The sequence below is a fragment of the Panulirus ornatus genome, chromosome 15 (genome assembly GCF_036320965.1).
Source record: "Panulirus ornatus isolate Po-2019 chromosome 15, ASM3632096v1, whole genome shotgun sequence".
NCBI classification, from domain to species: domain Eukaryota; kingdom Metazoa; phylum Arthropoda; class Malacostraca; order Decapoda; family Palinuridae; genus Panulirus; species Panulirus ornatus.
The window spans coordinates 42449062-42461099 of NC_092238.1; positions in this window are offsets into that span (position 1 = coordinate 42449062).

Sequence of the window (12038 nt, forward strand, 5' to 3'; positions counted from 1 at the left end):
TAAAGAGGATATGTGCCAAAGGTGGAGGATGCGAGGAAAAGCGGGAGACCAAATTGGAGGTGGAAGGATGGAGTAAAATAGATTTTGAGTGATCGGGGCCTGAACATGCAGGAGGGTGAAAGGCAGGCAAGGAATAGAGTGAATTGGATCGATGTGGTATACCGGGGTTGCCGTGCTGTCAGTGGATTGAATCAGGGCATGTGAAGCGCCTGGGGTAAACCATGGAAAGCTGTGTGGGGCCTGGATGTGGAAAGGGAGCTGTGGTTTCGGGCATTATTGCATGACAGCTAGAGACGTGTGAACGAATGAGGCCTTTGTTGTCTTTTCCTAGCGCTACCTCGCACACATTAGGGGGGAGGGGATGGTATTCCATGTGTGGTGAGGTGGCGATGGGAATGATTAAAGGCAGACAGTGTGAATTGTGTGCATGGGTATATATGTATGTGTCTGTGTGTGTATATATATGTGTACATTGTGATGTATAGGTATGTATATTTGCGTGTGTGGACGTGTGTGTATATACATGTGTATGGGGGTGGGTTGGGCCATTTCTTTCATCTGTTTCCTTGCGCTACCTCGCAAACGCGGGAGACAGCGACAAAGCAAAATAATGATATAATAATAATATATATATATATATACATGACGTGGTGAAAGAGTTGCATGCTATGAAGTAGGGCAAATTGCTTGGAATAGGTGGAAATGCATTTGAATTTTTCAGTAAGCGGGAGATGGGACAGTGCTGTTGATTGGTTAGTCAGGATTTTCATTATAAGCGTAGCTCAAAATAAGGTGCCTAAGAAAGTGAATGTTCGAACTACTTTTGAATAGCTCATGTTAGAGGGGTAGAAATCCTAGTTGATGATTTGTATTTCTAGGCTACATCACATTATTTGTGTAAATCTATCTTGGAATTATTCATTCCTCGTCTGTATGACAGAATATGAATCATATGATGGAGAGCTAAAATTTAACAAAATATGTATGACGGATTTCATGGATGATAGCTTTACCTGTTTCAAAATCACTTAGAATTATGTATATATATATGTAGATTATATAGAATTACTGTCCACTTCTGTCGTAAGTCATATAATACAAGTTAACCCTCCTGTTATTATTGATATGATAATTCTCTTGGTAGAGCATAAAGGTAACGTGTTCTTCATTACACAGAAAGCAGCTTTAAACATATAGTCTTGGCTAGGCAAGGCTTGCATTTTTCTCCCATTACATTATATACATATATCTTGTTTTCTCTTATGCATAATCTTGTATAGCCATCGCGTTGCAGCATCAGACTTATTGTAGTTGTTGTTGCTCTTCGTAATGCAAAACTTTGGAATATTATGTATTTCAGGACTTCGCAGATGAAGTGGCATGTTCTCGCACATCACAGCTGTGCTGTCTAGGAATAGCTTTTCATATAATTTTTGGGCTTAGTTTTTCATGTGGAATTCCTGATATATAAGCTGGAATATATTTGTGATGTTCATTGTATATGTCTACCCTTCTTCTGATATGCGATCAGCCTCTGTTGTCATCCTGACGATTGATTATATTTACATTTTGCATGGTTGTGGTCGCCAGACCAAGGTTGTTGATGAAAGCAATCATTCAAAAATAGACACTAGGCAACCTATGCATTGCTTCCGGATTGTAGGTTTCAATAGATGTCGAAGAATGGATTTACATGTCTGGACAATGGATGGCGTATATATGCTTCACTGTGATAATCTTTTGTTGTGAAAGTTCTATTATGTGGCTTACGCTAAATCATATCCAGTCTGAATGCGATTGTTTATTTCTTTTTCTAAATAATAAACATACCAAAGAATAACAATATCAAGTGTAGTAGTTACTATTGGTGACAATGAATGACAAATGGGCCCACCCTGGTTTCAACACTGGGCTCAGCAGTCAACCCATAGTCAACATTCCTGTTCAACCTCCCTCCGTAGCTATAGAGCAAATGGGTTCCTAAGTCAGGGTAGAGTATATATTACCACTATATATATATATATACATATATATATATATATATATATATATATATATATATATATATATATATATATATATATATATATATATATATATATATATATATATATATATATATATATATATATATATATATATATACATATTTATATATAATACATATATTATTTATTTATATTTATTTTGCTTTGTCGCTGTCTCCCGCGTTTGCGAGGTAGCGCAAGCAAACAGACGAAAGAAATGGCACAACCCACCCCCATACACAATGTACACACACACACGCCCACACACGCAAATATACATACCTGTACATCTCAATGTACACATATATATACACACACAGACACATACATATATACCCATGCACACAATTCACACTGCATGCCCCTATTCATATGGGAGCGGGGGGCTGGAAATCCTCCCCTTTCGGTTTTTTTTTAATTTTCCAAAAGAATGTAGAGAGAAGGGGGCCAGGTGAGGATATTCCCTCAAAGGCCCAGTCCGCCGTTCTTAACGCTACCTCGCTAACGCGGGAAATGGCGAATAGTTTGAAAGAAAGAAAGAAAGAATATGTATATATAAATATATATATATATATATATATATATATATATATATATATATATATATATATATATATGTATATATATTTTCTTTCTTTTTTCTTTTAAACTTTTCCAAAACTCTTGCATTTACCTCCCTAACAACCCCATCCATAAACAAATTAAACAACCATGGAGACATCATACACCCCTGCCGCAAACCTACATTCACTGAGAACCAATCACTTTCCTCTCTTCCTACACGTACACATGCCTTACATCCTCGATAAAAACTTTTCACTGCTTCTAACAACTTGCCTCCCACACCATATATTCTTAATACCTTCCACAGAGCATCTCTATCAACTCTATCATATGCCTTCTCCAGATCCATAAATGCTACATACAAATCCATTTGCTTTTCTAAGTATTTCTCACATACATTCTTCAAAGCAAACACCTGATCCACACATCCTCTACCACTTCTGAAACCACACTGCTCTTCCCCAATCTGATGCTCTGTACATGCCTTCACCCTCTCAATCAATACCCTCCCATATAATTTACCAGGAATACTCAACAAACTTATACCTCTGTAATTTGAGCACTCACTCTTATCCCCTTTGCCTTTGTACAATGGCACTATCCACGCATTCCGCCAATCCTCAGGCACCTCACCATGAGTCCTACATACATTAAATAACCTTACCAACCAGTCAACAATACAGTCACCCCCTTTTTTAATAAATTCCACTGCAATACCATCCAAACCTGTTGCCTTGCCGGCTTTCATCTTCCGCAAAGCTTTCACTACCTCTTCTCTGTTTACCAAATCATTTTCCCTAACCCTCTCACTTTGCACACCACCTCGACCAAAACACCCTATATCTGCCACTCTATCATCAAACACATTCAACAAACCTTCAAAATACTCACTCCATCTCCTTCTCACATCACCACTACTTGTTATCACCTCCCCATTTGCGCCCTTCACTGAAGTTCCCATTTGCTCCCTTGTCTTACGCACTTTATTTACCTCCTTCCAGAACATCTTTTTATTCTCCCTAAAATTTAATGATACTCTCTCACCCCAACTCTCATTTGCCCTTTTTTTCACCTCTTGCACCTTTCTCTTGACCTCCTGTCTCTTTCTTTTATACATCTCCCACTCAATTGCATTTTTACCCTGCAAAAATCGTCCAAATGCCTCTCTCTTCTCTTTCACTAATACTCTTACTTCTTCATCCCACCACTCACTACCCTTTCTAATCAACCCACCTCCCACTCTTCTCATGCCACAATCATCTTTTGCGCAATCCATCACTGATTCAATAAATACATCCCATTCCTCCCCCACTCCCCTTACTTCCATTGTTCTCACCTTTTTCCATTCTGTACTCAGTCTCTCCTGGTACTTCCTCACACAGGTCTCCTTCTCAAGCTCACTTACTCTCACCACCCTCTTCACCCCAACATTCACTCTTCTTTTCTGAAAACCCATACGCGGGAGACAGCGACAAAGTATAATAAAAAATAATAAAAAAAAATATATATATATATATATATATATTTTTTTTTTTTTTGCTTTGTCGCTGTCTCCCGCGTTTGCGAGGTAGCGCAAGGAAACAGACGAAAGAAATGGCCCAACCCACCCCATACACATGTATATACATACGTCCACACACGCAAATATACATACCTACACAGCTTTCCATGGTTTACCCCAGACGCTTCACATGCCTTGATTCAATCCACTGACAGCACGTCAACCCCGGTATACCACATCGCTCCAATTCACTCTATTCCTTGCCCTCCTTTCACCCTCCTGCATGTTCAGGCCCCGATCACACAAAATCTTTTTCACTCCATCTTTCCACCTCGAATTTGGTCTCCCTCTTCACCTCGTTCCCTCCACCTCCGACACATATATCCTCTTGGTCAATCTTTCCTCACTCATTCTCTCCATGTCCCCAAACCATTTCAAAACACCCTCTTCTGCTCTCTCAACCACGCTCTTTTTTATTTCCACACATCTCTCTTACCCTTACGTTACTTACTCGATCAAATCACCTCACACCACACATTGTCCTCAAACATCTCATTTCCAGCACATCCATCCTCCTGCGCACAACTCTATCCATAGCCCACGCCTCGCAACCATACAACATTGTTGGAACCACTATTCCTTCAAACATACCCATTTTTGCTTTCCGAGATAATGTTCTCGACTTCCACACATTCTTCAAGGCTCCCAGAATTTTCGCCCCCTCCCCCACCCTATGATCCACTTCCGCTTCCATGGTTCCATCCGCTGCCAGATCCACTCCCAGATATCTAAAACACTTCACTTCCTCCAGTGTTGCTCCATTCAAACTCACCTCCCAATTGACTTGACCCTCAACCCTACTGTACCTAATGACCTTGCTCTTATTCACATTTACTCTTAACGTTCTTCTTCCACACACTTTACCAATCTCAGTCACCAGCTTCTGCAGTTTCTCACATGAATCAGCCACCAGCGCTGTATCATCAGCGAACAACAACTGACTCACTTACCAAGCTCTCTCATCCCCAACAGACTTCATACTTGCCCCTCTTTCCAAAACTCTTGCATTTATATATATATATATATATATATATATATATATATATATATATATATATATATATATATATATATATATATATATATATATATATATTTCTTTTCTTTTAAACTATTCGCCATTTCCCGCGTTAGCGAGGTAGCGTTAGGAACAGAGGACTGGGCCTTTTTATGAATATCCTCACCTGGCCCCCTCTGTTCCTTCTTTTGGAAAATTTAAAAAAAAAAAGAAAAAAAAAAAAACGAGAGGGGAGGATTTCCAGCCCCCCACTCCCTCCCCTTTTAGTCGCCTTCTACGACACGCAGGGAATACGTGGGAAGTATTCTTAATCCCCTATCCCCAGGGATATGTATGTTCTTAAATTCACTGTAGAAATCAGTGAGATCATTTGTCATTATCGTCACACATGCTGACTACCATTAACTGCATGTTTCCCTGTTTGTTTTGCAACAGAAATAATTTTACAAAACAAAAACAATTCAAGGTATCACAACCTTGACGATGTGAGCTTACACTATATCATTTTTCCCCATACAAATATAAAATACATTTTGTGCATTCCAATAGTAACATAGGTAAAGCTGTATCTTTCTTATGCATTTAAATAATGATAACTAATACCCTGTATTATACAAATTCTATTCCTTCAAATTTATAATCTCCAACTTTTGTCTCAGGCAAGAGCACTTTGCCTGCCACATTAAAGGCCATGATAAAAGAAGCAACTGCTCCGTTATATATATATATATATATATATATATATATATATATATATATATATATATATATATATATATATATATATATATATATATATATATATATATATGAATGATTTAATCAGAACCTCTTGAAAAGCTCCTTCAGGCTACGGCTGCGTTATCTTCAGTACCGGGGAAATATTGGCTCCTTTAAAGTGAGAAGCTCCTTGGCAATATGTCTTTTCGTTAGCGGAGTAACCTCTTCATGGGGATCGGGGAACACCTCTATAATCTATTTATGTTAGTATTTTCACGTCTAAAAAGACTTTCTATGAGCCTTCGACTTCATAATGTCTCTATACATAACTTAAAACACGAAAAATCTTCTTTGAATAAGTATGACCCATTTCCCATGATGAGATTGGCTTTTGAGTCATAGGTAGGCAGCAAGGGAACATATTCTAATCATACCCACACGGAGACTGAATTCGAATTTGTTTCATTCAGCACAGCTGGAAAAGCACTGATCTTCCCTAACCATCCAGCCACATCCCCTTCATCTCTAATTAGTTCCCCATCACACGAGTAACACGAGACCATGATATTCATCACTGGAGACTGAGAGTTTCGTGTAAAGCAATTAGTATTCAGGAGGTCACATGGATTGCTCCCTGGTTTCGATATTGGCTTCATTTCATCCTGAGGTTGACCTACTCGAGAACCGTGAAGCACCGACGTCCAGCTTGGTCTCACGATGGACTGCTGATGTTTGTATTGGAACTTTTATTTCCTGAACTAAATTTTATTGGTGTGTGTCGTCTGTATTGGCCAGAGCTGAGGGTGGTATATTTGCTTATGCTAACTACATGCGATTATGTGGCAAGTGAAGAATAGACGACATGTCATGGGTCCAGTTTATATATTTTTGCCTAAGCCATTTTGTAGCGTTATTCTTTTTGCTGGATCCAGTCTGTGAATCCGTTAAAGCTGTTCTTATTCATGTAAAGTGTACTTTTGTTGTTTGTACCAAGAATGGAAAAGAGCTTTTGCTCTTTGTATTTTCCTATTTCATCTCTTCCATTTATATACTCAAGGAAGTAGCTGACGATCAGTTAGTCAGGTATGGCATGAAAGAAAGGGACTACACCTGTCTGATAGGTTCCTGTTACCTGTTCTTACTAGCCTGTATTTAGATCTGGGAAGAAATGAAATGTTTTTCCCGTGAAAGTTACTTCAAGGATACTGGTGGATACCCTAGATGTAGCCAGGAAGCCTATAACCATGTATAGTACCCAAACAGGAGAGTGGCAACTTACACTCTTAACAGTAATAGTTCTGATTTTGATTGGATGAAACTTATTGCTGTACTTGAATATCTTGATAGTCACAAATGATGTGACAACTCATTTAATCAATTCCAAATTATCTCTAAGAAAGTTACAAAGGACCGATCTCAAAATCAAGCTTTCAAGGTGTAAATTTTTATATGCCAGAATTTGTCTCCAGAGGTATAAGGCAATACTAATAGTTTCCCCTGATCAAGCTAAGACTGAGGTAATACTTCAGGTCCCCCACACCTAGAAATGTCGATGACGTTCGGTCGTTTGCTGAGCTTGCCGGATTCTATAGGATCTCCTCTCAGCTAATAACTTAGGAAGGGTTTATCCTTCAAAGAAGAAGACGACAAACCTTCACCTCTGCACCAATATCTGTATCTTCTGATTTCCAACAGCCATCGCATATAGCCATGGACGCTAGTTCAAAGGGAGATGGTGTAGTACTAATGCAATGGGTAAGGTCCCACCTGAATCATGCACAATGTGGAGGCAAGACTTTTGATAAATCAGAGAAAAAATATACACATCTAGAGAAAGAGGCTCTTGCAATAGTGTGAGCAGCGAAGCATTTTAAGATTACCTATATCACTACCCCATACACGTTCGTGTACACTGACCACTTAACAATTGTATAACTATTCCACAACTGCAACCCGGCTGGTGAGTTCGCAAGACGATCAATAATGATACAAGACTTTCATCATCACATCTCTGGATTACATGTTTTTTGAAACACAATGCTGTTGTCGAGGCGCTGTCTTGGAATGTAACTGTTACAAAGCAACCTGTCTTTAAAAATGAAGAGGATAAAACGAGCAATGATAAGAGGAATCTGAATGGTCGTCCATCATATGGAAAGTAAACCCCTAACCGAGTTATGAAGACCCGCTGTTTCGTTTAGAGAGTTTCTTTGGCAAGATGATGTTCTATGCAGAGACCATGTTCTGGTTGGTCATAACGACCAGCATGTTCCCTCATATGCTGGTTATGATTAACGATACGCCACAATCTGCTCATCCAGGGAAAGAAAAATACGGCCCGTGTAATTTTGGCCAAGAGATACCCTACTTGGCTGCAAATAAAGGTACATAAACAGCCCTGAATCCTGAACTGACATATTCTGAGGTAGCACAACCATGGTAGAGAGTTTTGTTATATTTCTGATATCTCACTGACTCCCTGAGGGAATGAACGTATATTTGTAATGATACTGTGATACAGATATTTAGTTCCTCTGCCTAACAAAACTTCCAGTTCTGTTGTTAAAAGATTACAGTAGGACGTCCTAGATCGCCATGACTCTCGTGGGGTAATCATCTCTGATAACAAAGGAGAATTCAATAATCGATTTATAAACCGGTTATGCAGGAAGTAAAACATAAAGGGCATTATCTTTGTCCATCGCTCAGGATCAAAGGAGCTGGTTGGAATACTGAACTGGAAAGTGTTGGAAACTCTTAGAGAAACGCTTGATTTCCTGAACGATCAGCCGGACGATTTCATATCAAATGCACAATATGTAATTAAGTCATCGATACATTCCACAATGGGGGAAGCTCCTTTTTATGCATTATATGCCTTTGGCCTTTGACAAGATATTAATGTATAAGTTCTCATGTTTCGCTCAAGAACAGTTTATGCCACTGACGAACATCCATATACTGCTTTTTTTCTTATACTGATCCTGTGCATCAAAGCAATAAGTAGAACCTACCTGCGGGCAGAAGATCACGTAAGTGAGCTACTGATTAGCTAACACCGTTCAGTTTAAGAGGGTAAAGTAGAAACAGTGAAGAACTTTGACATGACTGGAGACATGCATAAATCACTTCACGTTTCAAGGTCCATATCGGTTGATACAACATAGTATGGGGCATAGGTATAGAATTAGACACCGACACACCGCAAGCGTGAGGGAGGAACTTATCAAGATTCTGATTCATACTAAGGATTATTCGGATGTTGAATTGTTGACTCTGTAACAGCCAAGAGTTTAACAGATGAGTATGGCTTAACACCGTTTCATAACATTAAATAGATATACGACTGGATCTACGCCTGCATCACAACTACCTAGATTCAACAAGCGTTCTCTTTTTACAATAGTAGTATTTAGTGTCTTGCTCTTAATCCTTCGCGATGGTGGTAGTTTAATTAAGCCACATACTGACGCAGCCCTAATACAAAATAGACTTAAAGCTCTATTCCAAAGTGAAGGACTGGACTAACTGCAAGGCATACTGTTCAGACTGTCTGATAGCATACCCGCGCCAGCTCTCCTAGAATATTTAAAGGTGTAATACTCGCAACACCATATCTAATTCAGTTGGTTTGAAACATCACAAGAATGAAAGCCAGTAGGCAGCCAGCATAGTAGCTCAAACCCAATTCCACTTCCCGGATGATAGCGAAATAACATAAAATCTAAAAGGACGATTCTTCAGTCTAGGACAGATGGCTCTTGGAATAATGTTGGTTGTATCCAAAGCGAAAAAAAAAAAACCTGGATAAGAAAATCTTAAATTTCAGAATTACAGCTGTAAGCATACACACATTTAAAACGCTCAAGTTGGACTTACGTCAACAAATAGAGCAACTAAATAAATTCATATATATATATATATATATATATATATATATATATATATATATATATATATATATATATATATATTTACTTATTAATTTATATTTATTTATTTTGCTTTGTCGCTGTCTCCCGCGTTAGCGAGGTAGCGCAAGGAAACAAACGAAAGAATGGCCCAACCCACCCACATACACATGTATATACATAAACGTCCACACACGCAAATATACATACCTATATGTCTCAATGTACACACATATATACACACACAGACATATACATATATACACATGTACATAATTCATACTGTCTGCCATTATTTATTCCCATCGCCACTCCACCACATATGGAATAACAACCCCCTCCCCCCTCAAGTGTGCGAGGTAGCGCTAGGAAAAGACAACAAAGGCCACATTCGTTCACACTCAGTCTCTAGCTGTATTGTAATAATGCACCGAAACCACAGCTCCCTTTCCACATCCAGGCCCCACAGAACTTTCCATGGTTTACCCCAGACGCTTCACATGCCCTGGTTCAATCCATTGACAGCACGTCGACCGAGGTATACCACATCGTTCCAATTCACTCTATTCCTTGCCCTCCTTTCACCCTCCTGCATGTTCAGGCCCCGATCACACAAAATCTTTTTCACTCCATCTTTCCACTTCCAATTTGGTCTCCCACTTCTCGTTCCCTCCACCTCTAACACATATATCCTCTTGGTCAATCTTTCTTCACTCATTCTCTCCATGTGACCAAACCATTTCAAAACACCCTCTTCTGCTCTCTCAACCACACTCTTTTTATTTCCACATATCTCTCTTACCCTTACATTACTTACTCGATCAAACCACCTCACACCACATATTGTCCTCAAACATCTCATTTCCAGCACATCCACCCTCCTGCGCACATCTATCCATAGCCCACGCCTCGCAGCCATATAACATTGTTGGAACCACTGTTCCTTCAAACACCCCATTTTTGCTTTCCGAGATAATGTTCTCAACTTCCAAACATTCTTCAAGACTCCCAGAATATTCGCCCCCTCCCCCACCCTATGACTCACTTCCGCTTCCATGGTTCCATCCGCTGCCAGAACCACTCCCAGATATCTAAAACACTTTACTTCCTTCAGTTTTTCTCCGTTTAATCTTACCTCCCAACTGACTTGACACTCAACCCTACTGTACCTAATAACCTTGCTCTTATTCACATTCACTCTTAACTTTCTTCTTTCACACACGTTACCAAAATCAGGCACCAGCTTCTGCAGTTTCTCACATGAATCAGCCACCAACGATGTATCATCAGCGAACAACAACTGGCATACTTGCCCCTCTTTCCAAAACTCTTGCTTTCACCTCCCTAACAACGCCATCCATAAACAAATTAAACAACCATGGAGACATCAAACACCCCTGCCGCAAACCTACATTCACTGAGAACCAATCACTTTCCACTCTTCCTACAAGTACACATGATCTACATCCTCGATAAAAACTTCACTGCTTCTAACAACTTGCCTCCCACACCATATATTCTTAATACCTTCCACAGAGCATCTCTATCAACTCTATCATATGCCTTCTCCAGATCCATAAATGCTACATACAAATCCATTTGCTTTTCTAAATATTTCTCACATACATTCTTCAAAGCAAACACCTGATCCACACATCCTCTGCTACTTCTGAAACCACACTGCTCTTCCCCAATCTGACACTCTGTACATGCCTTCAACCTCTCTATCAATACCCTCTCATATAATTTACCAGGTACACTCAACAAATTTGTACCTCTGTAATTTGAGCACTCACTCTTATCCCCTTTGCCTTTGTACAATCGCACTATACAAGCATTCCGCCAATCCTCAGGCACCTCACCATGAATCATACATACATTAAATAACCTTAACAACCAGTCAACAATACAGTCACCCGCTTTCTAATAAATTCCACTGCAATACCATCCAGACCTACTGCCTAACCGGCTTTCATCTTCCGTAAAGCTTTTACTACCTCTTCTCTATTTACCAAACCATTTTCCCTAACCCTCTCACTTTGCACACCACCTGGACCAAAACACCCTATATCTGCCACTCTATCATCAAACACATTCAACAAACCTTCAAAATACTCACTTCATCTCCTTCTCACATCACCACTACTTGTTATCACCTCCCCATTAGCCCCCTTCACTGAAGTTCCCATTTGCTCCTTTGTCTTACGCACTTTATCTACCTCCTTCCAAAACATCTT